The sequence below is a fragment of the Stenella coeruleoalba genome (genome assembly GCF_951394435.1).
Source record: "Stenella coeruleoalba genome assembly, chromosome: 4".
NCBI lineage: Eukaryota > Metazoa > Chordata > Mammalia > Artiodactyla > Delphinidae > Stenella > Stenella coeruleoalba.
In genome coordinates, this window is record NC_137149.1 from 41950585 (window position 1) to 41975379 (window position 24795).

The 24795-nt window shown below is 42.7% G+C and overlaps 1 long non-coding RNA gene across 1 annotated transcript in view; it reads right to left on the minus strand.

Moving 5' to 3' along the window:
- LOC307185751 overlaps nt 1-24795 on the minus strand; it is a 210479-nt gene that overhangs the window by 43158 nt on the left and 142526 nt on the right. The window contains exon 5 of the long non-coding RNA XR_013828160.1: nt 23640-23720. This is a non-coding gene — a long non-coding RNA (uncharacterized lncRNA). The remainder of the gene's footprint in view (nt 1-23639; nt 23721-24795) is intronic.

Below are 24795 nucleotides of genomic sequence, written 5' to 3' on the forward strand. Positions count from 1 at the left end.
TGCATCCTATGTGCCAGGCACTTTGCTAAGCCCATTACATTTTTTAACCTATTTAATCCTCCTAACAACCCTATTAGATAGGGACTATCCCTAACCTCCATTTCAACAGGTGAGAAAACTGAGGCACAGAGAGGTTAATGAGTTTGCCTGGGGCTCTCTGCCAATAAGTGGTAGAACCAGGATTTGAACCCAAGAAGTCAGATTCCAGAACCAAGATTCCCAACCACCAAGCTATGGCAGGTTCAAAATTGACCAGTGATGCAAAATTGCTCTCCCCTAACACCTCGCTTCTCTGCAGTCCAGCTTTGTCCACCCTTCAAGGCAAAGCACAAGCTCTAGCTCCTCCGGGTCTTCTTGATAACAAGCTCCTGAGGGCCCCCTCACCTATTAGTTCTGCAGTGTTCTGGATCTGCATGAGTGGCCTTCACATTTAAATCTGCTCATTGGCAGCCTGAACACTGTAGCCTTTGTTCAAGCATGGACAGAAACCAAGGGATGCAAAGGTGAAGCTAGAGATAAGGTCTGATTTGTTCTGATCAGTGATTAGATAACTTTGAATGAATGAAATGATGTAGAGAAAAAAGGGCAAAAAGTAGAATCTGATTTGTATCTTACAACTCACATAGCACTCAATTATCTACTACCTCATGGTATTATTATGAGATCCTGCTCTGCGCCGGGCACCATTCTGAGTCCTAGGGAGAGAGAGCTGAAAACAAAACACACAAGCAAGCAAACAAAACCTCCCTGCTCTCAAAGACCTTATTGGATAGTCAAGAGGTCCAACTCTAATTCAATAATCACACAAGCACACAGGATTTAGTATCAGGAAAAATATAGAATTGTGGTATGTGAACCAAGGTTAGGGGAAGTGATTGTGTCTAGGGGGCAAGACAACCTTACCTAGGGGTCATTTAGCTATAAGTTGAAGGATGAGCACTTACTCACTGTTTTAAAATTGGTTAGAGCTGGGATCACCTTCCAGGCAGAGAGGAGCTAATGTATAAAGGTTCTGAGACAGGAGGCAGCCTGGAATGGCAGGTGGATCCCATGGCTGGTGCCAAGAAGAGGCAGAATTAAACAAGGCTAGAAAGGTATATAGAGCATGTGAAGGACCTCAGGATTTATCCTAAGAGCAATGGAGGCTTTGTTTTGTGTGTCATTCATTCACTGAATTATCTATTCGACACATATTTTTGCAAAATCTACAAGGTGCCAGGATCTGTGCTGTTTCTCGGACATTACAAAGATGAACAAGACAGAATCCTTCTCTCTATCTCTCGCTCCATTTGTCAACTGCGGGGAGTAGATAGGGTAAGGGATGATTATAATACATTTTATTGCAGTGAGACAGACTTTGTCTCAAGTACTACAAAAACACAAAATGGACTTTGAACCACATTCACTAAAGGAATAAATGAAGGATGAATGAGAACCAGCCAGGCTATTCCTAGCAGAGGGAAGGACATATGCCCCAAAGAGCATGGTGGGTCAGGAACCCCCATTATGAGTGGGTAAAGGGCTGTGGATTACCTGTCAGGTAAACAATAATTAAAAGGAAAAGAGCCTTAAATGCCATTCTGATGTGTTCAGACTGTCTCATTGTATTGGTCTGCTCAGACTGTTATAAAAAAATACCACAGACTGGATGGCTTAAACAACAGAAGTGTATTTTCTCAGAGTTCTGGAGGCCAGAAGCCCCCAGTCAAGGTCCAGTGGGTCTGTTCCTAGTGAGAACCCTGTTCCTGGCTTGCAGATGGCCACCTTCTCCCTGTGTCTTCACGTGGCAGAGAGAAATAGCTCTCTGGTGTCTCTTCTCATAAAGTCATCAGCCCTATCAGATCTGAGCACCACCCGTATGATCTCATTTTATCTTAACTAACTCCTAAAATCCCTATCTTGAAAGACAGTCACATTGAGGGTTAGGGTTTCAACATATGAATTTGAGAGAGACACAATCCAATCCATACAACCCATGGTCAACAAAGAGCCATTGAAAGATTTTAAGAAAATAAAAATCAGACTGTTAATTTAGAAAGGTTAGACTGAGGGGTGGGTTGAAACTAGATTAGAGCAGGGATGAGACAAGATTGGGAAGGAAGAGAAACTGCAGCACCATTTCTTCTTCTAGGTAAAAAAAAAAAAAAAATGATGATGAAGTGGTGACAGAGAGGAGAGACTGAGTAAAAAGGTTGATAAGGAGGTGGGAACTGGTGACTCCCAGGTTTCCAGCATGGGTGATTGGACAGAAGATGATGCCACTCACTAAAATTAGAAGCATATATGAGGACTTCCCTGGTGGCGCAGTGGTTAAGAATCCGCCTGCCAATGCAGGGGTCATGGGTTCGAGTCTTGGTCCAGGAAGATCCCACATGTCACGGAGCAACTAGGCCCGTGCATCACAACTACTGAGCCTGTGCTCTAGAGCCCATGAGCCACAACTGCTGAGCCCATGTGCCACAACTACTGAAGTCCGCACACCTAGAGCCGGTGCTCCACAACAAGAGAAGCCACCACAATGAGAAGCCCACGCACCGCAGCGAAGAGTAGCCCCTGCTCGCTGCAACTAGAGAGAGCCGCACACAGCAACGAAGACCCAACGAGGCCATAAATAAATAAATAAATAAATAAATAAATAAATAAATAAATAAAAGAAGCACAGATGAGCAGATTTGGAGGCAGTGGTGGATAGGTGATTGACTTTGATGCATCCATTCTTGCACATCAAGATCATAACTGGGTATAAAGTCAAAATAAAAATAATAATTGGAGATTTATAAAGTAAAAATAATAACTGGGGATTTGGTTGGTTAGTCAATTGAGTAAACTTGAAATTCCTAAGGGATACAGGCTTATCCAGAAGTGTATTTCTGCAAAGAATATCTTGTCTCTTAGGGCTGATCCTGACTCTTGGTTCAATCAACATGTTCCCTTCTCATCAAAACTCCACTTCCTCAAGTTAAAGTTTTTACTAAATGATACTGCATTAACACGAATTATATAATTCCTTTCTAAAGTGTGTTCAATGGCTTAGTTCAGAGAAATAGAACTGTAGTAGGCTTGGTGACATGTAGCTTTTGAAGAAAGTATTAGTCACCATTTATAGTACTTCTACCACTGGGCAACTCTCTGGTTTTGAATCCTCAGAACAACTCTGTAGTCAGCTAATTTCTGAATTTAGAGATAATCAACGGATGATGAGCATCTTACTCAGGCAGCTTGTATATGGTATTTTATGGATGAAGAATCTCAGACCCAGAGAGATTAAGTAACTTGCCCAGATCACAGAGCTAAAATAATGGAGTCAGATTTTAAAACCAGATCACTTGGTTCCAAAACCGATGCTCTTCCACCTTCCCAAATTAATCCTCCTAGTAGAATTTTTACTCTCCACTTTGGAACATATTGGTTACACTTTTCCTGTTTTGTGTTCTCCTGTGCTTGAATGGAGCCTCCATACAGGGTCACCTGTATACACTCCACTCCCCCAATTCAAATTCTCTGATCAGTTTCCTACCCTTCCATCCCTGTGTAATGCCAAGTATATTAGTTTCCTCTTGCAGCTGTAACAAGTTCATACAAACTTAGTGGCTTTAAACAGCACAAATTTATCATCTTACGGTACTGTATGTCAGAAATCCAACACAGGTCTCACTGGGCTAAAATCAAGATGTCAGCAGGGCTACACTCCTTTCTGGAGGCTCTAGCGGAGAATCTGTCTCCTTGCTGTCAGCTTTCCTCACCTCATGGGCCCCTACTTCCATCTTTAAAGTCAGTGGCATCAGGTCAAGTCCTTCCCACACTCCCAGCAGCCTCTTCCACTTTTAAGGACCCTTGTGATTACATTGTGCCTACCTGGATAATCCAGGGTACGCTCTCTCTCTTTCTCTCTCTCAAGTCAACTGATTAGCAAACTTAATCCATCTGCAACCTTAATTGTGCTTTGCCATGTAACCTAACAAATTCACAGGTTCTAGGGATTAGGACATGAACTTCTTTGGGGGCCATTATTTTGCTGACCACACCAAGTATTTCCAGGTTCTCTGTCCCAGCAATGTGAGAAGCTGTGTTTGGGGACAGGCACCATGGAGATGGTCCTGATTAACCTACTAGAGAAAAAAAAAATGGCGGGGAAGGGAGAAGTCTGTCTAAGGCACATAGGATGGACAATCTAGATGGGAAAAGGGAATTAACTTTAGTAAGAAATCACTAGATTCCAGGGACCAACCAGGCTCTTTTAGAGTCTGTCCCCAGCCCTACCAGGCTAATTTTTGTTCTCCTTCCCAGAAATTCCTGTTGGTTTTCTGAATTTGATTTAGGAAGATCCCTGCCTGCCACAGAGAAGGGCATAGACTTATTGCTGGATATCCAAAGGGTCTCTCACATCCCATCAGATGCCTCAGGAGGATTCTCCTTCCAGCTCTTTAACACACATTTGTAGATCCTGAAATCTCACTGAAGATGTTTGTCATTAAACTCTCTGATTGGGAGTAGCCATCAACACCACCACCCACACACACACATACCATTCAAAGCTGTTTCTTTATGAAATCTTTCTTTCATTACAGGTTTCCCTTTTTCCTATAAACCCAGTTTCCCCCAGGTATCCATGCTGTGGAGAGAGGAAGTCTGATGGGAGTCAGGCTGACTTACGAAACCAGGCTCCACCCACATGCCACTGTGTGACCTTTGTCTGACATTTAACCTCCCTGAGGCTCAGTTTCCTCATCTTTAAAGTGGAAATAATAATACCTACTTCACATGTTGATAAAAAATATTAAATGAAATTCTATATATGTAATTGTTTAACCCAGTACCTGGTGCATATTTGGTATCAATGCCCTTTAGTTTCTGTTCTCATCAGAAGGCTCATGAGATAATAATTAGATAAACAATTCAATAGCAGCAAACGTTGATTAGGTGTTTCTATGTGCTGGGCACCACCCTAGGAAATTTACATGCATCGTCACATGTAAACCTTACATGTAGCATGACAATCTAATGATGTAAGCTCCCCTGCTTGCACCTACTTAAAAGATGAAGAACCCAAAACCCAAAGAGGTTAAATAATTTATCCAAGGTCATAGTTAAAGGAAGGTGGAGGGGGATTTAAACCCAGCTGGGTCAAACAACGAAGATGGCATTCTTAACTTACTTAGAAACAGGCTGACTTACAGATATGAGAAAGAAAAATAGATTAAAAAAATTTTAAACTTCCCATGCCTTTGCTAGCCTTTCACCTATAATCAGCACTCCAGTTTCTGACCACCAACCAAGTCATTTTCTCCCAAGCTCTTCTACCACCTGGATTCCTAAACCCAGGAAAGGAGGAAGAGTGCTGGCCCGAGTAATCTGTATGGTCACTGAAGCTTCTCCCATCAAAGGGCCAGCGTTGCCAGTTCACAATTAACAGCTAATTCACAATTGCTGATATCTCAGCATCTGTTCTCTGGACCTGCTGATGGTCCCTCCCCAACTCCCACCCATCAGAGCATTTTATTGTGGACAGCTTCTTTGGAGGCTTTCATGAAGTCTGGGTGTTAAAAGTTCTGGAAGGAGCAGCATTGGGCTAACAGATGGGAAGATAATCTCTCTGGTGTCCTGCTTGAACTCAGCTCCAGCAGAAGCCACTGGCACACATTTAACCTGGGAGGGAAAGCACATAACTGATGAAAACCCAAGACTGGCAGAGCAGGTAGGTCCCAATGACCTTAAAGATCTGTAGTCTTTGGTCTGGCTGCATATTAGAATAATCTAGGGAGGTTCTAAAAAATACTGATGCTCAGGTCCCAGTACAGAACAACTGAGCTGGAATCCCTAAGGGTGGACCCAGCTGTCACTAGTAGTTTTTGAATTCTCCCCAAGTGATTCTTGTGTGTTACTGGAGTTAAGAACCAATAGTGTGTCCAACTGATTCTTTCACAGATGAGGAAACTGAGGCCCTGAGGAGTTGTACTTGCCTAGAAGTGGCAATTGTCACCAATTTGAATTGTAACTTCAGTTCACTAATGTGTAACCAACCTCAGGAATCAATAAATGATGGAAGAAAATAAAACAAAGTTAAATATGAAAATTAAGGGAATCAAACAGATTACTGGAAGGAGATGCATTTTGCAAATGCAACTACTTTAAATCTGATTGCATTATTTGCTCTTTACTTGTTCATTTTTCCGAATCATACCATTAACCCCTTAGACTATATTAGCTCCAAAGCAGAACTATGACTCCTTCATCTCTGCATGCCTGCTTCTAGCACAGTGTCTGGCTCAGTGTTATGGGTTGCATTGTGTCCCTCCAAAATATATGCTTGAGTTCTAAGCCCTGGTACATGTGGATGTGACCTTTGGAAATTGGGTCTTTGCAGATGTAACTAAGTTAAGATGAGGTCATACAGGATTAGGTGGGCCTTAATCCAATGTAACTGGCATGCTTAAGAGAAGAGAAACAGAGACACACCTTGTGAATGTGGAGGCAGAGATTGGAGTGATCTGTCTAGAAGCCAAAGAACACCAAGAATTGATGGCTGCTACCAGAAGCTAGGACAAGGCAAGGAAGTAATCTTCCCGAGAGCCTTCGGAGGGAGCATGGCCCTGCTGACACCTTGATGTCTAACCTTCAGAACTGTAAGAGAATAAATTTCTGTTGTCTTAAGCCACACAGTCTGTGATTGTGGCAGCCCAATAAGCCAATATAGCCAGTGTCTCAACAGCGTTCCTGGATCCATCTTTGACAATGAGTCCTCGAGATAAAATGTTGGGGTTCACACAAGCCTGCTTCCCCCCTTATTAGCTGTGCAACCTTAAGAAAATCATGCAAGCTCTCTAGGCCTCAATTTATCTACCTGTAAGACGAGAATAAAATAGCACATACCTCAGAGAGCTAATACATCTAAAGTGCTTAGCACAGTACTTGTTCCATAGTAAGTGTTTAATAAATATTAGCTAATATTGTACTTGTGTAATCCGAGAACTCCTACACAATCTCCTGGTGATTCTTCTCTGTGCCTATAGCAGCATTTCTCTAACGGTTAGCCAGGGCCTTCTGGACCACATGAAATGTGATTTCACTTCCCAGAGGTTCATGCTTTATCCCATCACCAGGCAGAAAGCGGCTCTGTGTAATAGGTGCTATTGGTGCCTCACCCATGTTGCCTTTGTCCATCCTTGAGGTCACCTACAGACAGTTCAGTGCACACTGAGGGGGTCCTAGTCCTCCCTGACACCTGAGGGTGTTTTCTGGCCACAGAACATCCCCAGCACTCCTGGAGCTGCATGGACTCGGGGTTAACCAGGGGGAACAAGGAAGCAACCCTCCAAACACTGAGGGAAGGGATTTGACAGAGAAATATGCCAATTCTTTTCTTCTCAGTAGAACAGATCTGAGGAGGTATGTTTGCAGTGGGTCCCCAACGTGACTGAGCCCCAGTTGGCAGGAACTTCTAGATCAAGGGTCAGCAAACCATGGCTCATGGCCCCAATTCAACGTGACACCTGTTTTTATAAATAACATTTTATTGGAGTACAGCCATGTCCATTTATTTACACATTGCCTATGACCGCCTTCAGGCTACAGGAGCTGGGTTGACTAATGGCAACAGAGCCATACGGCTCACAAACTCTAAAATTCTCTCTGGTCCCTTACAGAAGAAGTTTGCTAAGCCCTGATAAGGTTGAAGTACACTTCACTGGGCTCCTTTCCTTCCCTGACTCACTTCCCCACTTCTTCACATTGCTTACTGGGCTTATCTCCCAAGTCCAAGTGCTGTGGTTGGCTTTTGGAAGAATCCGAACTAAGACACTCTGTTAAAGTATCTTCCCCATCTCAACATTCAACTCAAAAATGTGCTGTATAAATGAGTGGATGGAAAGTAGAAAGAAGCTGCTAGGGCCCCAGTTAAAGAACCCTATTAAATGGGGCAATATATCTAAGAGCGACCCTGTGACAAGTTAGAAGAAAAGACAAAGATTTGATACATTCCAGGTGCCCCTTCCTTGCCTACTGACCACACTTAGCTTCTGAAACCCCAAGATCTCTACCTCATAAATAAACTTGCCTCTTGCAGTCATATTTTCTGAAAGGAATTTATTTATTTAGAGTCAAATTCTCTAAATAAATACTACTTCCAAGATTAGGTGTGTAGTACACAAACCCTAAGTCTGGGTCTTAGGACAGGTGCTTTGATAAGTTCATTATCTAAGCAAATGAAGATGACTGGGAGTAAAGGGGAGACGGTACGGAAAGAGGAAACACCAGGGAGTCACACACCCAGTGTCTGGCACTGATGTCTTGATGTCTTGTTTTATCCTTTTATCAGCTCTCAGGAGTAGGTGAAAATATTTTTAAACATTTTCCCAGAGGTATGTAGTAGGACCAGAATCTGAAGCCAGGCACACTCCTTCTGTCACACTTGAGCCCCTTCCAATGTATCTTCCATGTGCCACTCATTGCGCTCAGCACCATCTCATACTTTGCCAATGTGGAGGCTTTGTCTGTTTCTGTTTGATGTAGAGGGACCCTGCCTCCCAAGTTTAGGGGATAGTATATTACTTCATCTGAGTGGTAGACAGTCATCTCTGTGTGCCGGGAACTTTGTGAGGCATTGTGGCACGATGAGGACATACTCACTGATCTCCTACAACTACAGCTGGGAGCACAACTGACCTTAGACCCCAGCTGCAGCACCTGAAATCCACCATGTTGATGCCAAAACCATGCTCTTCACAGGCTGCCCCTCAAATGACTGGCTGCTGCAGGGGCTTTAAGCCTGACTCCTTCCTGGGACACTCAGGACTCAGGGACTCCTTTATTAGCCAACTTAGGTTCAAGGACTTCCCAGCAGCTTTGTCAACCCTCCCTTAGAATAAACAGTGGTCTGGGATGCTTCCATCCAACATTCTCCCCTCTCCCCTTCACAGGTCCAGACTTAAGTTTGGCCTCGGAAGCTCTCCCAGCCTTTCCAAACTCCCTCCCTATTTCCTTTCACATGGGCATTTCCTCCAATAAAATCTTTGCATGTTTAACCTTGTCTTACCTTCTGAGTCTTGAAGGACCTGGACCAACGTGGGTTGGTTTACTCAAGATCTCACAATTTCTATCTCTAGTTTTTAGATAAAGTACTGAGAAATTCACTAGCCCACAGTCAAGTAGCCAACCAGGAAAGGCTTAGTGCTTAAACTCATTTTCTCCTGACTCCACAACATATATTCTCTTCACTGGTCACTTTCCAGAATGGACTGTCTCTTTCCTGCACAGAAATCTTCATGGAGACTAGCAGAAGGCATACGCATGTCCTTCATTACTCATGAAAAACATAGAGGCTAAGAAGAAAATACACAGTGCTTTGAGATCATGTACAATGAGGGTAAAAAAACAAGATGAGGGTTTTACAGGTGTCTCGGGACATGATTCCATGAGAGATGGAAGAAAAAGTCCCAAGACACCCACTAACACAGGATGACACAGTGATTGAGATGCTCAAAGCTGTTGGGGGTGGGGCATTCCATTTAATAAGAAACTGTAAAGAACTAGCTGTGCAATCTATGGAAAATAAAACCTTAAAATACTACTTTTAAAAAGCAAGAGAGGGGGGCTTCCCTGGTGGCACAGTGGTTGAGAGTCTGCCTGCCAATGCAGGGGACACGGGGTCGTGCCCCGGTCCAGGAAGATCCCACATGCCGCGGAGCGGCTGGGCCTGTGAGCCACGGCCGCTGAGCCTGCGCGTCCGGAGCCTGTGCTCTGCAACGGGAGAGGCCACAACAGTGAGAGGCCACAACAGTGAGAGGCCTGCGTACCGCAAAAAAAAAAAAAAGCAAGAGAGGGAAGATATAACCAATTAGATTCAGGTCAGCATCTCTGGTGAGGGATTTAGGATTTTTGTGAACCTGGTGACTTTAGACTTTATTCTAAACCTCACAAATGGCAAGATGATAGCAGAAAGGAAATGCAGAATAGAAAAATACAGACAGCCTCTATATAATTGGTAAATAGCTACTACCCCAAATGACTGTGCTCAACTCCCTTGCTCCCAGTCTCATTTCCCAAGGCTCCTGGGAGCCAGCAACAAAAGAGTTAATGCACGGCCTAACCATAACCTCCAGGAACCAGGTCCATGTCCTTGATCAGAACCTACTCTTAGTGATCCAGAACCACTGTAAATAGGAATGTGTCTATCAGATCAGATCATCTTCAGTAGGCAATCTTCCCAACCCCCTGAATGGTGTCAGCTGCCCCTCCCTTTGCCCTCCACCCCATAATTCCTCCACTATTTCCAACATAGTCTGTGCCACTGTGTATCACCTACACTTTAAGCACATATACATACTCACACATACATACTGGGCAGGTTTACATCTATTATTCACTAGCATCATATTTGTCACATAGTAGGAGCTCAGTAAAGCCTAGCTGAATGGTTGAGTGCACAGATGGAGGGAGGACCTGATGTGTCATTGGCGACTGAAAATTTTTTTGTTTTTATCCTGGTCAGTATAACCAAGGCATTTTCTAAAGTGGTTAGAACACATCCGAATATATCTTTCACACTTAGTCAAGTATAAAACAGTTTCCAATATACCTCACTTCTGGTTATACCCATATTAGTTGTGTGTCTAAGAGTCAATGACTTAACCTGTCCAACCCGCATAGAAGCCATGGTATAACCTAGACTTTAGAAGACAGCTCACTCACAAGGCCACTAACAAAGTGACAGCAACACTGTGAAAGACAGGTCATAGCTAAAATGTCACTCCATTGGTTTGGGATGGGAAAAAACATTTGCTGAGTACTTGCCATGTGCCAGAAACTTTTTACTTGTCATATCACTTTATTCTCACAAGAACACTATGAGGTAGTTATTATTATCCCCATTTTACAGATGAGAGAAACAAGTGGCTTGATAAATCTTACCCAAGGATACAAAGTTAACAAGAAGCATGGTCAGGATTCAAACCCTGGACAGCCTAACTCAAAGTAAATGACTTTCTACCTAACCCCCAAAGCAGTTCTTTTGACTCAAGACTATGGTTTGATTTTCTCTCTGAGAAGAAGGAGGCCAGGGATATCAGGCTTTCCTGAATGTCCACTAAGGAGTGTAGAGTTGCAATTGTAGGTCTGCAAAAGGGATAGGAGTGAACAGGATGAGTCTAAGAGATGCTATCCAAGCACACTGGGCTGGAGACAAGCTGCTAGCAACCTGTGTGATGTCCAGTGCCAAGAAATACCCCAACATGTTTTCTTTACAGCCTGGAGTCAGAAGTCAGAATTCAGAATTCAGAGATACAAGACTGTACACTCCCTGAAGACGGAGACCATGCCTTGCTCATCCTTCTATCATAGCTACCAGGCTTAATAATTGTCCATGGACTTCAACACAATTGTATTTTTAAGGCAGTGCTTTTAAATTTAAGGCTTTTTTTTTAAGTATTAAGGAAATGGGAGAAGAAAAAAAAAAAAGCTATGAAAATTGGAGAGGATCCAAAGTATGAAGAGATTTATTTAAGAGATAAAAATTAAATGAACTAAAATGCACATCTTGGCTAGCAGACAAAATATAACAAGTATAAGAGCCTATTATTTGAAAGGTGCAAACAAGATAGAAAGCACCATCTCATACTCTTTTTAATATGGTATAAATGTGAGAGTAACTAGAGAAAGTAATCTGGGCTAGGAAATGAGCCTGCCAGCAGGGTCCAGGACCAAGCTGATTCAGAGAAATGGTTTGGGATGGGGAATTTAGAATCCCAAGTCTCCAGATTTAACTCTTGAAATGATCTTGGTGAACCACTGCACTCATTCATTCATCCATCAAACTAGTATTCATGGAGCAGCTGCTATGTACCAGGAGCTCTGCACATAGTGGCCAGGCTACCTGCCCTAGTGAAGCTCTCTTTCAGAGAAGAGAGACCGTAACAAGCAGCATAGAGTGGAGGGCTTTAAGAAGGGAGCTATAGGAGCACGTACAGAGGTCTGTCCTGGTTTAGGAGACAGGGAAACCTCCCTGGGAAAGAGGTGGTTTAAACCAAGATTGCAAGAATGAGGAAGTGGTAGAGAGGCTTCCAGGAAGACAGAGAAGCATGTGATAAGGTGCTATGGACTGAATGTTTAGATCACCACCACCCCACTCCACCCTACTTCTCCCCACCCCACCACCAGATTGGTATGTTGAAGCCCTAACCTTTAAAGTGTTGGTATTTTGAGGTGGGGCCTTTGGGAGGTAATTAGGTTTTTAGACAAAGTCATGAGGGTGAGGGCCCCATGATGAGATTAGTGCCCTTATAAGGGGAGGAAGAGAGACTACAGCTCTTTCTTTCTCTCTCTCCCACCTCCCCCTGCCTCTCTGCTGTGTCAGGACACAGCCAGAAGGTGGCCATCTGTAAACCAGAAATAAAGCTGTAAACACTATCCAACCATGTTAACACACTGCTCTTGGACTTCCAACCTCCAGAACTGAGAGAAAATAAATGTCTGTTGTTTAAGCCACCCAGTCTATGGTATTTTATTACAACAGCCTAAACTGACTGAGACAGAAGGGAAGGAGGTGAGAGAGGGAGCAGTCACCAAGGAATTGAACCAAGTTTAGAGTGTGAGACGGGGGCTGGTGGGTAGGATTCAAGAGAGGGGTAGGCAAGAGACAACCAGAACTGGCCCATATGCCAGGCATCTCAACAACAATAGGGAGCTATGAAAGGTGGGATCAGATTAATACTCTAGAAAGGTCTTTGGGTAGAAGTGTGAAGAAAAGATTGGATAGATGAAGATGGATTCAGGAAGAGTAGACTAGAAGCTGTTCAGTACTCTGTGAATAAATAATTTAAAACACTTCCCTATGACAGTGACACATGATGTCAGTGGATGAGTAGAAAATTGTGAAGGGAAATCCTGGCAGACGCACAGCCATGGCCGAGGCAAGGCAGGGATCATAGAGGACACAGAGTGTCTGGGAGCAGCAAGAATTTCTTGTGGCCTCAGTGTGACATGAGTGAGAATGAGTGACAGGGGAAGACATGAAACACATGTGTTCAGCCAAAAGGTAGTGACTTTCCCCCATAGGCCAGTAGAGAGGAGCAGTTAAGGGCAGAGGTTTGGGATCAGAGCAATCAGAGTTCAAACTGCCACAGCCTGTGTGCCCGTGATCAATTGACTTATGTCTGAGCCTCAGCTTCCTCATCTGTAAAATGGAAACACTGTATTAAGCCAAAGGTTAAGTGCTCAGTGAGTTGTCTTGATGACATGATAGGGGCTTCTGAGGGGTCTGGAGCAGACATGGAAGCAATGGGGCCACATTCTGGGTATTCTTTGGACATCATAAAAATGCACTCTTGCTTTTCTTCTCCAGAGAGCCTCAGGGAGGTTAACCTTAGACATGTCCGAGGAGGTTGAGTGGCCAAAGCACCCAAAGGCTCATGTCATACTAAAATGTAGTTTTTCTTAGGACACAGAGCCAAACAATATGGAAGGTCTATGGGGTCTTTGATTCTCTGTTCCATGTCTTCTTGCACTTAAGGTGCTTCAACATCTTTTCTTGGAAATGACCTGCCTCTTCATACCCACATACCATCCTGTGTCAATAACAACGCATATCATTGCCTGCATAAGCATGCCAGAAAAGAGGCTGTGACAATCAGGTGTTCCCTTTCAACAGGGCAGCCCTCTTCCCCCTCTCCCAGGCCTGGCTGAAGGCAGTGTTCTCACTTGACCCTCCCAAGCTCCAAATAGGCTAGGCAGCCATGACCCAGAGAAGAGGTGCCATCTGCCCTTGGCCTCCAGCAGGTGTGGGAGAGGCTCCAGATCAACTCAGACTGTCTGCCCTCTGGACCAGTGTTTGCCCTGCTTCACTGGAGGTCTTGCAGCCTGCAGCCTGATTGTTTACATGGCTTGCTAGGTAAGTCCTGTGGCTAAGAGGCAGCCTCAGAACTCTAACCATCGTGATCAAAGCCCATTTCCACTTAGAGGCTGTGTGACTATGGCCATGTTACTTTCTCTGTGTCCTGTTTCCTCATCTGCAACACAGGGTTAATAATGGCGTCTGCCTCATAGGTACTTGTGAGGGTCAAATGAATTAATATGTGTGAAGAATTTAATACATGTTTACTACTATTATGATGATGATGGATGATGATGAGTCCAGGGGCCGCTAAGGGTTGAGGAGGCTGTGTTCTTCTTTGGAAGAAAGCTTAGTGGGCTGCACAGGGAGCCCCTGCCTTGTCATGTTTCACCAGTTGTCACACACTGGAATGTCCTACCTGTGACCTCTACCATCTACATTGAGCTAGTGCAAAAGGCAAATCTCTACAAGATGGTCATCCATGGTAAGTTTCCCCAACCTTCTGTGAAGCCTGTGATATTAGAGCAGAAAGAACGAATCCAGTCTGACTTCCTCATCTTAGACTAAGGACATCCAAGGACAGAGAGTGGCAGTAACCAGACTGAGGTCACACAGCTAATTGGTGGCACAGCTGGGTCTACAGTCCTGGACTCTTGAGGATTAGCCTCATGCTGTGCAATGAATGGGCAGTGATGGGATCCACAAAGTTACCATAGTTCACTGATGACCTCTCATGCACCAGGGATGAGACTTCACATTTAGAATCTCATCTCATCTTACAAGGATCCTAAGGAGTGGTTGTCATTATCCCCATTTATGGGTGAGGAAATAGTAACCAAAGTCATGACCCCCTACAAATGCCCACTATGGGCAAGGCCCTCTTCTTGTGTGTGTGTGTGTGTGTGTGTGTGTGTGTGTGTGTGTGTCTATGCTCTTTGGCTTGTTCAATGCTCAAAACAACACTTTGAGGAGGCACCATATTGCTCCCATATTACACAGGAGGAAACTGAAGCCCAAAACATTAAGTAATGTGCCCAAATCACAGAGCTGGTGACAGAGTTGAGATGTGAATCTAAAAAGTCAGTCCCTAGAAACCATTTCTCAGCTGAAGGAGGATGAAGTTCTTTCTCTTGCCTGTGTAGAGCCAGGATTCAGCCTAAGCCCAAATGACTCTGAGAGCCAGAGTCTTCCATCACCCACACTTATCCCTGGCCCCTCCTGGTGTCTGGCTATGTCCAAGGCCCTGGGGCAGCCAGTGGCATTCCAAGGGGCTTCCCTAAGTCGTGGAGTCAAGCAGAGTAGCACTGACAAATCCTACAGAGTTGGGGCCTGCCGGGTGCCACTGGAACTGCACTGGGGATTAAGAGAAAAGAACGCGATTTTGTGCCTGCCTGGCCCCTGGCCAGGATACTGAGATTAGTAGAATAACTGCCAGATGGGTTACTGAATCTGTGGGTTCCAATTACCAACATCTAAGAGCCCAGTTCCCATTCCAAACTCAGAGCGACTCTCAGCAAATGTCACCCTTGCTCTGAGAATACTTGCCCGGCAGGTCACTTCAATTTCTGAGCTGGCACGTCAGTGTGGCGGGCATTTTCTTCCTCCTCTCCTGGCCCTTTATCTTTCTGTTTTCATTGAGCTAAGCTCTGTGAAATGAGTGGCTGCTCCCCACCCTGCCCATCGTCCCCAACACCCTGTGTGCCACACAATGGACAAGGAACAATGGTTCCCCTATCAGCAGAGCCCGAGGCGTGGCTGGCAGGACAGGAAACCACTGCAGTGGACTCCCGCACCAGCTCCACCGCGGGCCACCTCCCCAGTGCACTGGCTGAGGCCTTTCACTGAAGTCAAAGCACAGCATCTCTTTAGAAAGCAAAGCCCGCCCAGTCTGCAGGCCCTGTAGGTCCTGAGAAAGGCTTTCTTCTCCCATGGCGCCGGGCCCACACTGCTGCATCTGGGGGCCCTCAGACACTGGATTCCAGGCCTGGAATGAAGGGGGGAACTCCTTTTCATTCCATTTCAACAAACACAGCACATTTATTAGTGCTTGTGCTTGGAAATCTGGGTGAAGAGACACCAATGAGAACATCTATTCTTGCTGTCAAGGTACCTGTTATCTGGGAAAGAAGGGTAAGGTAGGGAGGGAAAGAAGGGCCCCAGAGAAAGACAGAGACAGTACAAAACAACCTAAAGTTTGTTTAACAAAAAAGTGATAAGAATCATAATCTCTATATAGAACAGCAAAGCATGGCAGCTGCAGGTAGGGGTGCAAATCCAGTCTGCTGTTTTTTGTTTTTTATTTTTTATTTTTTTGCTATCTGTTTTTATAAATAAAGTTTTATTGAAACACAGCTACACTCATTTGTTTACACATTGCCCATGGCCATCTTCACCATAAATTGGCAAAGCTGAGAGACCACATTCTCTGTAAGGGTAAATTATTTACTGTATGGCTTTTTACAGAAAAATGTTGCTGATCACCAGTCTATACAGGTATTTTACATGTCTAATTCCACTTAATCATCACAACAACTCTTATCCTATAAGTATTATTAACTGCACTTTGAAGGTGGAGGCGAAGAGACGGTAACTGCTAAAGTTCACATAAATTGAAGAGAAGTATCTGGATTTGACCCAAAGGCACTGCTTTTTCTTCACACCTGTAAGCTGAGACTTGTGCTCAACCTCTAAGTTAGCAGATGATTTTGATTAATGACCAGGAGCTGGAGAAAACATACCAGAGAGGAGGAGTGGCTTAGGGGACAGCAGAGTGGCAGGAAGGAACACAGCCAGCAACAGAGGGGACCTTGAGAAAGAATGCTAGAACTGCAGAGCCAGAAGGAGACTTCAAGATCAAGCTCATAAAACCCTTCATCTTAATCAGCTCAGGCTGCTATAACAAAATTCCAGAGACTGAGGGTCTTGAGCAACAGACATTATTTCCCACAGTTCTAGAGGCTAGAAGTCCAAAATCACGTTGCCAGATTCTGTTCCTGGTGAGAGGCCACTTCTGGCTTACAGATGGCTGCCTTCTCAGTGTGTTCTCACACAGTGGGGAGAGAGAGAGAGAAAGAGTGAGGACTCTTGTCTCTTTTCCTTTTTATACAAGGACACATTCCATCATAGAGGCTCTTCAGTCATGACCTCATAAACCTAATTACCTCCCAAGATCCACTCCAAATATCATCACACTTTGGGTTAGGACTTCAACACTGCATCTGAGGGGGACTTATACATTCAGTTCATTACACCGTATCATACTACAGAGGTAACTGGAGACCAGAGAAGCAAAGGAATATATGCAAGGTCACACAGCAATAAAGACCAAGCTGTAAGCAAAACACTCTTAAAGCTTTGCAGAGTCTGGGCCCTTTCTGGGCCAAATGTGCTTCCCTATCAGATGCCCTGTGTTTACTCTGGGCTGATCACAGTGCCAGGGAGCACTGGAGCCATGCACCCCTTTGTGCTGTTTGGAGTCAGAATCAAACCAGGTGTGGACTTGGTGTTTGTTTTACCTGCATGCCTTCATGTGACACTAGTTTCTGTTTGACCAGGTGTACAGAAAGGACACAGGACTAGAAATCAGCCGACCTGGAATCCTGTTTGTCACCGGCTCCATGCGTGACCTTGGACAAGTCACTTAAATGCTCCAGCCCCCATCTCCAACTGTGTAAAATGTGGGAGCCGAGACAGACATCACTTTCCTTTTGGCTCCAATTGTTCATATCGAATAAGACTGATGAACACAGAAATCGTTAAAGGACCCAAAGACCACATACCAGTCGGCTGGCCATTCTCGTTTTTCTGTCACACTTGATCTTACCAGATCAAGAATCAGGAATGTATTATTTGAATTTGTGAGACTTAAAATATCTACAACTAGAATTCAGGCATGCATTGCACAAAAAGTATTAATTGAGCTTAATTTTTGTCAGGATTTGCACTTCACGCTAGGATGCAGCTATGAATAAAACAGAGGGGTGACCAGACAGTGTGATGTGATGTGAGAAATGCCACACACAAGAGGAAGGTAAAACTAGGTACACCAAGGAGCTCCAGAGCCCAACAGCCTGGGTTCAAAACGTGACTGCACCTAATTATCTGTGCAGCCTTACACATGTTCTTTAACTTCCTTCACCTGTAAAACAGACATTAAAAATGAAGCAGACTCACAGATATGGAAAACAAACTAGTGATTACAAGTGGCAGGGCTTGGGGAGGGGGAGTGGGAGGTCCAAACTATTGGCTGTAAAAGCAGCTACAAGGATGCATTGTACAACACGGGGAAGAGAGCCAATATTTTATAATAACTGTAAATGGAATATAACCTTTAAAAATGTATAAAGAATTTTTTTTTAATGTTTATATGGTATTCATCTCGGGGTTGTTGCGGAGGATCAGCTGAGTTAATTCCTATAAAGTTCTTGAAACCATGCCTGCACAGGTAAGCACATCAGCTATTTTGCTGGTGATGGAGACATACTGGGTGACAAAGGAGAAAGGAGAAAAGACTCCTACGTGATTCAGGCCAGGGTTGGGGAGATGTAGTAGTGAGGACTTCCCAAGGGGAGTGACATCAAACTGAGGTCCAAAGAATGAGCCAGAGTCAGAATGGTGGAGGGTGAGGGTGAGAAGTCTCCTTGGGCAGTAGGACTCTGGTGTGAGAAGTCCCTCAGACAAGGGTGAATGGGAGTTTGGGGGGAACCAAGAATTGGGGGAATTCCATCCCTCCTTTAGGGGCCACGTCAGCACTGCAGGTTGGAGTTTAGTTAAGCAGGATTTTTTCCAGAAGCCGCTAGGGACAGAAGAACTCAGGGTGAGTGTTGGCTCTGTGCAGTCCGGCTCAGCCCAGGAAGCCAAGGACCAATGCAAAATTCAAAAGAGCTGGAGCTGAAAACAAAGTCAGGAGGGCCAGAGGGCAGCCAAGTAGACACTGGAAGAAAGCAGTGAGAGAGAGGGATCACAGGTAAAGAAGAAGTAATAGGGTTCAAGACAAATGACCAAAGAAGGCCGAAATGCCAGCAGCCTGTGTGGATGGGCCTGATCACAGGGTATGCAGGTAGACCAGCCTGGCTTGATGGCCAAGGGCCTGGATGGATGCCAGGCACCCTCATGCACTAACTAGGCTAAGAAATGAGTCGTCCAGTCAAGGTGAATTCGGGAAGATCTCTATAGACTCACACCTGTGCTCAAACGTTGCCCTCTCTTGCCCTGGTTGGGGTGAGGGGTGTTCATGGGGAATTTTCAGCATCATCACTCCAGTGTGTCTAGGAGGAAAGTGTAAGGAGAAACAGCTTTCAACAACCTCTACTCTAAAGCCAGAAAGTCTACGATCACCACTGCACCTCCATCTCATGCACTTGTAAGTGCAGGTAATAATGGAGCTATTAGGTTATTTTTTAGGAGGGCTGGATATAGGCAAAGCATTTAGTGCTTAAAACAGAGTGAGTATTCTGTTATTAATTTGGTTTTGCCTTACCTATTCATTTAAGAGAATTTACCTAAGCCTATATTCTAGGCTCCACGTTGGCTGCTCAGAACAAGAAGAGTAAGGCATGGTCCCTGCCCGCAAAGAGCTTACAGTTTAATGAGTAAACCAGGCAAGTGAGGGAAGAGTTCTAGTGGTTCTGGCAGAGAGAAGCCAATGATGCTGGGGGAGGCCCGATGAAAGGAAAATAGATTGGGAACGAAATATAGATGGTAAATGCAGACTGATCTGTCCTGATCACTCACACTTCTAACAATGGCCCAGGGAGGGAAGAGGAACAAATACCAACAAAAGCAAGAACTGTGAAGATAAAGTAGTGACAATGCCATGAGAAGGTGCAGGATCTCCATATCACCAACCCCCAGGCCGCCTATTAGAGAAGACACTGTTCTCCATTATTAAAAAGATGCTGATGTACTGTACTTTTGTGGCTCAGAATAAATATGTATTTCAGAGTTTCCAACAAGTTGTGACCAAGTCTCCTTTTCTTCCTGATATTTAGGCTTCTGGGTTTATATTGTTCCCCATCAATTTATAATGCAATAAAAATAAATATGGAAGGCAATGGATTTGTCTTATGGAAAAAAGAAGACATCAGCGAGTTTCAAATACATTCAAAGTTTTATTTCTATTTGAGTTTCATGTTTTGAAAATATAATTATTTATATATTTGAAAATATATTTAATATATTATATATATTATATAATATATATACTTAATAGTATATAATATATATACTTAATATATTTGAAAATAAATATATTAAGGGTTAGGACAACTATCATTCTTAGTGGCTCCATCATCCAAACATTTAAAACAAGAAAAAGATATCTTTGCCTACAAAGTAAAGTGAGAATGAAAGCAGTTACCAGAATAATTCAAGGCTCCCTAATATCATTTTTGTTCATTTTTTGCCAGTTTTTGGTAACTCTGACAATTTGATCCAAATCACATCTTGACAGATGGATCCACTTTCCATCTGCTCCCAGAAAGACTTTTGAGTGCAAAGTATATGTGTTTCTTCTGACTGGAATATACCAGAATACTGTTAGGTCAAACTATTCGTTTTTAATCTGATTTTAAAACCATACATGCTTTTGGTAGAAAAATGTGAAAGTATAGGAAAACGTAAAGAAGAAAAACATACCCCAGAATTACAATTCCTTGTGGTAATCACGGCTTGCCACATTTTGCCACTCCACACATTGGAGTGTTTCCAGTGTCTTGCTTTGATGCAAATTTTGTTGTTTGTCTATTTGTTTGCTTTAAATCATTAAGACCTTGAAGTCTTAAAATTACTGACTGTCCTGCAGCCATGACACAGGCTAGACTGGAAAAAGCAGCAGGACCAGCCCAAGGAGCAGTCACATGGGAGGAGACACAATAGTTTAAAACAACAAAGCAAAACACTCAGGTCTACAGTTCCTGAGAGCCAGGTAATGTCAGATCCTCTGCGAGTACCTCCAGGTGCTCCCCGCCCTTGTCCAGGCTAACAAGTAAGACAGGTGTCACAGCTACTGTATGGACATGCCAGGCAGCGCCCCCTCCCTCAGCAGCCCCCACCGTACACTGAAAATGACAAGGGTCCTACTTCTAAAACCTGGCCCAGGCTCTCTGTTAATTGACCAAGACAGGACTTGGCAACTGTTTTCTCTAAAGGACCAGAGAGTAAATATTTAAGACTTTGTAGGCCACTTGCAACCCTTGTCACATACTCTTCTTTTTCTTTTATTTGTTTTTTAAAGACCATTTTAAAATGAAAAGAAAAGTTTTAGCTGGGACTGTATAAAAACAAGCCACAGGCCAAAGTGTGTAGACCCCTGGACAGGGATTTCTTTCCTTTCTTATTAAAATATAAAATAAAATAAAATAAAATAAATAAAATAAAAAAATAAAATAAAATAAACAGAGATCCTGAGATTTGTTCCATAATTGCTAAGAAATCTGACATGGAGCCCTGTCCAATTTTTTAATCCAAGTATAGTTGATTTACAATGTTGTGTTAGTTTCTGGTGTACAGCAAAGTGATTCATATATATATATATATACATATATATATATATATATATATATATATATATATATATACACACACATATTCCTTGTCCAATCTTAATTGATATCCTGAGAGATAGCACAGGCAGTTAAACATTCTGTGATACACCTCCAGTTCCTCTACAGGAACAAGAGAGAGTGCCCAAGAGTTCTGAGACCACAGGTATCAAATGTTCTGTATATCTTTGGGAACTCACAAACATTATAAGGTTTAAGAGGATGCCTTTCCCAGAACCAGAAAAGGCTAATTATTGCCATTAACAAATGGTTTGTAATGCTTATGAACTGTAAGAAAAAAATTTTGAAAAGATATGTAGTTTCATCTATTGTCGTCTTTACCAAAAACACAAACCATGATCCTGCACACACTCCCTTGATTTGGAGAACTTTTGAATTGAGAAGTTTACTCACATATTTAACGAGGATGAAAGACTGAATATACAAATGGGCAATGGCCAGACCATACACAAAGACATAACTCTGACCCAAAACCTGAAGCAACCAGCCCAGGAAACCAAACACTTATCTATAGTAATCAGACCAAGAAGCCAGCCTGCTATAGGTCAGACTTGCTGTATCTAGTAACAACCCAGGAAGCCAAAAAATAACCCCTATAACAATCAACCCAAAATGGCCAGGATTTGATTAATAACTGATAGTGTCCCTAATTTTTCTCCTTGCTTCCAACTTAGGACCAACCAGAAAAGGCCAAATTATTGCACCCCCGCCAATTACATAGGATGCCCCGCTTCTAATTATCCTACCTACAGTTTCCCCATGTCAATGGCTTCCAAAGAGGACTTACATGTAGCTTTTCCTATTTTCCTCTATAAAGTTCTCCTACTCTTCTGCTTGACTTTGACTCTCTGCCAAAATGCAAGTGATGGTGGTCAACTCCCTTATTCTAACAAGCTCTGAATAAATAGCCTTTGCTTTTCTCATTTGGTTAGCTTTCACTTATCTCCACAAGGGTATACCCCCTTCCTCTATTTTGCATATTTATATCATAAAACTTCACCAACTTTAATGCCCTAATTCATGATTACAAAGAATTTAAAGGTAATGAATAATGTAGGGGCTCTTTTATTTGAAATCCTAAAGTTATAAACTAGGAAAGTAAACTACAGAGGTTTTCGATCCAATGTTCCGTCCATGACATTACACTGCCTGCCTGAAGGTGGGGCCATTTCACCTGAGTCTGGGCTAAAGTGCTCTCTCTGTGAAGTAGAACACAGAACCCAATGAATTGGTTGAGCAACATTTGTTTTGCTAAGCACCTACTATGTGCCCAGTGATATGGTGGATATAAAGGGATATACAAAAAACCTTGAAGATTCAGTGAAAAAGTTCATTCACAAAAATTTAGGAAATTATATAAGATGCACCAAAAAGGAGCAAATTACATAAGATGTCATTTCCATTTCTTTGTGTTCCAAAGAATAACTGCTAAGTGAAAAAAGAAATTTCTATCTCAAAAGCATTCAGAAATTAAAATTCCAACAAGCTATTTTGTGGATATCAACAAACTGTTTCTAAAGTTTATATGGAAAGGGAAAAGACTCAGTAGTCGACACAATATTGGAAGAGAAGAACCAATTTGGAGGACTGAGACTACCCAACTCTAAGATTTACCATAAAGCTACGGTAATCAGACAGCATGATATTGGTGAAAAAATAGACAAACAGATCAATGGGACAGAATAGAGAGCCCTGAATTAGACCCCTATAAATACAGTCAACTGATCTCTGACAAAAGAGCAAATTCAAAACATTGGAACAAAGATAGTCTTTTCAACAAATGGTGCTAGAACAATTGGACATCCACATGTAAAAAATGAATCTAAAATGAATGAACCTAAATGTAAAACACAAAACTATAAAACTCCTAGAAGAGAACATAGGAGAAAACCTAGATGGCATTGGGCACGGTGATAACATTTTAGATACCGCAACAAAGGAACAATCCACGAAAGAAATAATTTATTAGCTGGATCTCGTTATAACCAAAAGGTTCTGTTCTAAAAAAGACAATGGCAAAAGAATAAGACAAGCCACAGACTGGAAGAAAAATACTTGCAAAAAAGTACAAGGATCAAAAATGTTCAAAACTCAACAATAAGAAAACAAATAACCAGATTGAAAATGGGCCAAAGACCTTAACAGACACTTCACCAAAAAAGATATACAGATGGCAAATAAGCATATGAAAAGATACTTCACATCAGATGTCATCAGGGAAATGCAAAGTAAAACAACATGATATCACTACATACCTGTTAGAATGGCCAAAATCCAGAACGCTGACAAACCAAATGCTGGTGAGGATGTGGAGTGGCAGGAACTCTTATTCATTGCTGGTGGGAATGCAAAATGGTACAGCTTACTTTGTAAGACAGCTTAGCAGTTCTTACAAAACTAAACATACTCTTACCATACAATCCTGCAATGACACTCCTTATTATTTACCCAAAGGAGCTGAAAATGTGTCCACACAAAAATTTACACACAGATTTTATAGTAGCTTTATTCATAACTGCCAAAATGTGAAAACAACCAAGATTCCATCAGTGAGTGAATAGACAAGTTAACTGTGGTACCTCCAGACAATGGAATGTTATTCTGCACCAAAGAGAAGTGAACTAATAAACCATGAGGAGGCATGGAGGAAATTTAAATGTATATTACTAAGGGAAAGAAGCCAATTCAAAAAGGCTACATATTGTATGATTCCAACTATATGACATTCTGGAAAAAGCAAAAAACTATGGAAAGAGGGGAAAAAAATCATTGGTTTCCAGGGGTTGCAGGGACGTGGAGGATAAAGATGAATAAGCAGAGGATTTTTAGGGTAATAAAAATATTCTTGTATGATACAGTAATGGTGGATACATGCCATTATACATTTGTCTAAACCCATGGAATGTATAACATTAGAGTGAACCCAAAGGGAAATTATGGACTTTGAATGAGTATGATGTGTCAGTGTAGGTTCATCAATTGTAAAAAACGTACCACTTCGGTGGGGGATGTTGATAATGGGGGAGGCTATCAACGTGTAGGAGCAGGGGGTATGTGAGAAATTTCTGTATCTTCCTCACAATTTTGCTGTGAACCTAAAACTGCTCCCCAAAAAAGTCTCAAGTTTTTTTTTGATTAAAGTTTTTTTTAAAGCATTCAGAAAATGCTGTGTGAAATCAAATTTAACAAGTTTTTTATTACAATACTCTTATAGCATTTAATTTACAAAGAGGAAGAAAGTATAAGTGTATTTCCAAAACATAATTGATCCTAGAAATTGTTTTGAACAGAGCGCTTTGGCTCCAAGGCCCAGGGAATACATCCTGGGAAATGTTATTGTAGGAGATTGTCTAAGGTGTTTGTGACATCTTGAAGACTGAAGACTCATTGAAAGGGAAGTCACTTATGCAA